This window comes from Hydra vulgaris, chromosome 02 (assembly GCF_038396675.1).
Source record: "Hydra vulgaris chromosome 02, alternate assembly HydraT2T_AEP".
Lineage (NCBI taxonomy): Eukaryota > Metazoa > Cnidaria > Hydrozoa > Anthoathecata > Hydridae > Hydra > Hydra vulgaris.
The window spans coordinates 27,159,986-27,163,889 of record NC_088921.1 but is presented as its reverse complement, the minus strand read 5'-3'; the positions used below and the strand labels follow the sequence as shown (position 1 = coordinate 27,163,889).

At 27.7% G+C, this 3,904-nt stretch overlaps 1 long non-coding RNA gene across 4 annotated transcripts; it reads left to right on the top strand.

Annotated features, from left to right (window-relative positions):
* The first annotated feature begins 1,549 nt into the window (after positions 1-1,549).
* Positions 1,550-3,394, top strand: LOC136076851 (uncharacterized). 4 transcript variants are annotated; one of them, XR_010636628.1, is made up of 6 exons: positions 2,045-2,294; positions 2,436-2,459; positions 2,562-2,598; positions 3,097-3,120; positions 3,240-3,261; positions 3,369-3,394. It is a non-coding gene; the product is annotated as an uncharacterized LOC136076851 (long non-coding RNA). The 4 variants fall into 4 exon arrangements; XR_010636630.1 differs by adding an exon at positions 1,550-1,656 and having other exon boundaries at positions 2,271-2,459; positions 3,240-3,376; XR_010636629.1 differs by adding an exon at positions 1,657-1,782 and having other exon boundaries at positions 2,271-2,459; positions 3,240-3,376.
* Positions 3,395-3,904: the final 510 nt, after the last annotated feature.

Here is a 3,904-nt window from a genome sequence, read left to right as displayed (position 1 = left end):
CGATTCCAAGATGACGTCATACAAAGGCTGTGTATAGAATTTGAAGTAGTTGCGAAGTCATGTGACTGAAAGTACTATAAAACATGCCTAATACACGGTTGGCTTTATTGGTTGAGTATGTCGAATTGTTATGCCAATTGTTAAACCATATGCTTAAGTCTGGCGTAAAAATTGTTTGTTCTACCTCAGTGCATGATTTTAAATTTATCAAGATTAAGTTTCATTTTTGAGATTTTACCCCATTCGTTTTTATTGTAAATATCATTTTGAAGTTTTTGTGAAGTTAATGGGTGGTCTCATCTGGCCAACAGTTTTTTGATATCACCATATATTTTACAAGGAGAGTTAACGATATTGGATATATCGTTCACAAACAACGGATCGTTGAGGGACGCCACTAAATACCTTTGGAATACATAATCGCTCGCGACAGTTCGTTAAAACCGCTGGTGTAAAAACAATTATATATAATTCAGGAGATTTTCAGTTAAACCATATGCCTCGAGTTGGTAAATTAGTCTGTTATGGGGAACCATATCAAATGCTTTACTTAAATCTATAAATGCTACGTCCATAGATACCTTGTCAGATAATGCCATTGACATTACGTTGATCAAGTCCAACAAATTAGTTATACACGCCTTTTTATTGAGGAAACCAAGTTGATTATTTCAAATAAGGCTATGTTCGACTAAGTGATTAACCATAGTATCACGCAATATTTTCTCCATGAATTTATATTCAATTAATGTTAAAGATATAGGCTGTTAATTGCATGAGTCAGGTCTACTTCCTTTTTTAAAGTGGTGTTATATTAGCTTTTTTCCATATTTCAGGACAACACTCATTATCTAGCGGCTTCTGAAAATTGTGTTTAAAGGTATTGAGAAGCTGTTGGAGCAGTTCTAAAGTATGTATGCACTTACACTATCCACAACAACTTTTTTATCAAATGATAAATTGCTTAGCTTGTTTTTAACCAGATTTTGTATTTTTTTTAAATACTTGCAGGTGGCTTCAGTTCGTTTTATAAAACATGGCAGTTCATTATCTTCATTTTTATTGAAAACAATTTCAAAGTGGTCGTTTGACCAACTTGCAAGAGTTTTAAACTTAATTTAGCCGCATCATTCTTTCTTGAAGTGCTCAAGATGTTAATGTCTTTAATTCTAATTAAACTTAACTTGTGTTTTAAAACTTGTTTTTTAACGTTTTATTAAAAACTTTTTTGGTTAAAAATGTTGCCGCGTTTAAGAGCGACTTGTTTAAGAGAAGTATGATCAAACGTGACTTTACGTGATTAAGTCTTTTTTGAATTATGTTTTTTTTTTATTTCATGCTATTTCTTTTAGCCAAAACATTTATTGGACATTAGTGGTTAACACATTTAAAATTTTTCATGAGAGCGATGTCTGTTCTACTTGATGACCACACTCTAAAAACAATCCGTTAGAAAAAGCAACGGATTACTTTTTTCCGTTAAATTAACGAAGTAATTCGTAACCAAAAATCACAAAATTAACGGAGTAAAATAAACTATTAACGGATTCTTCGAAACTTCGTTAATTCAACGGATTAAATATTCAAATCCGTTGAAAAACAACTGAAGTTTTTGTTAAAAAGGGTTTCTATAAGAAATTATGAAGTGCATTCTCTGTAGATTATTTTTTTAAGTCTTGTTTGTTTGATTTATATTTGTCAAGTTCTTTATTTATAAATGATAAATTTTTAAAAGGCGATCTTCTTAAACCATATTTAAATTGTAGATAAAGGTTTGTTGCAGTAAGTTTAATTTGCCATTTTTTAAATAGCTTCACATTTCGACTAAATGTGAAGCTATTTTAAAAAAGCACAATTTTAATTGTGTTTATCCATTTTCTTTTTTTACTAAATTTTAGTAGAGAAAGCAAATGGATAAAGGCAGTTTAATTTACACTCTGTTATTTGTAATTTCGAAGGTTGTTAAACTTCTAAAATTAAGCATTGAATATATTTTTAATTTTTTTATATGATAAACTAAAGGGTTTGTTGAACAATTATTTCTATAATTAAGACTACATAACTTGTATATATCCTTGTGTAATTCTCTATTTTAAACGTGACATGTAGTAATTTACGGTATAAATTTAAATCAGTTATAAAATTAAAAATGTTAACATTTCTTTTGATGCCATCAAAAGACCCATCAATGATGAGTATCATTATTTAGGTTAGTTGCAGCTATGTTTACATAGAGCTAGTTTATATGATTTTATAATTTGCAATTTTAGACATGTGGTATGCAAAATTACACTGTAAGTTTCATCAGTTGTAAAATGTTTACTTGCATTTTTTTTATGGGTGTTTATTTAGGCTACTTATAGCAAAGTTTATGAAGGGATTGTTTTAATTTTTATATTTAAGTTTGTATATGCTTTTATGATTTGCTATTTTAGACATGTGTTATGCTATATCACACTGTAAGTTTAAATTAGTTGTAAAACTATTATTTTTTTTTTACTTGCAATTTTTTTATATTAGTTGCAACTAAGTTCATATATTGTTTGTTTATTTTTGCATAGAACTTGCTACTTTATACATGGTTCATTCAGGCATGAGGTATAATTATTTAAACTAGTTGCAGCTAAGTTTTCATATAATTTGTTTATATGCTTTTATGATTGACTATTTTAAGCATGCGACATGCAATATCACACTGTAAGTTTCATCAGTTGTAAAATGTTTACTTGCATTTTTTTTATGAGTATTTATTTAGGCTAGTTACAGCAAAGTTTATATGAGCCCCTGAGATGCATAGTGGTATAAGTCACTCATATCTTGTTTTGAAAAGTCTGACTAATATCACTATGGCTGTGAACAAAAACAACTGTTTAGTGAGGAGCATAACAAAAAACAGTTCCAGCATCATTATCAATATCATTAGAGATATACCACTTTGCCATGTAATAGAATAAACAAAATGCTAGCAATTAATGGAAATAACTCAAAATATTGAAAAAAGTGACTTATACCACCATGCATCTCATGGGCTCATATATGGGTTGTTATAATTTATATATTTAAGTTTGTATATGCTTTTATAATTTGCTATTTTAGTCACAGGTCATGCTGTATCACACGGTAAGTTTAAATTAGTTGTAAATCTATTTTTATTTTTTTTTACTTGCAATTTTTTTATGTCAGTTGCAACTAAGTTTATATATTGCTTGTTTATATTTGTATTAAACTTGCTACTTTAGACATGGTTCATTCAGGCACGAGGTATCAAATTTAAATATTTACTTGCATTTATTTTAATGGGTATATTTGTTTAAACTAGTTGCAGCTAAGTTTAGATATAATTTGTTTATATGCTTTTATAATTTTAGGCACGTGACATGCAAATCACACTGTAAGTTTGATCAGTTGTAAAATATTTACTTGCATTTTTTTCTATGGGTGTTTATTTAGGCTAGTTACAGCAAAGATTATATATGGATTGTTATAATTTGTATATTTAAGTTTGTATATGCTTTTATAATTTGCTATTTTAGATACGTGTCATGCTCTATCACACAGTAAGTTTAAATTAGTTGAAAAACTATTTTTTTTTATTGCAATTTTTTTATGTTAGTTACAAATAAGTTTATATATTGCTTGTTTATATTTGTATAGAACTTGCTACTTACTACTAGACATGTGGTATTCAGGCATGAGGTATCAAGTTTAAATTCTAATATTAATACTTTTAACGTGTTTATTATCATTAAATAAAATTTAGTTTAATACATTGAAATGTAGAACTAATAAAATTACATAATTTTTATTTACAATTTAGAAATAAAAAGTTAGCAACAAATGTTTCTTTCAGGGTTATTAGTAAAAATTTACCAATTTGTGTTATGGTATATCATTTATATTCAAT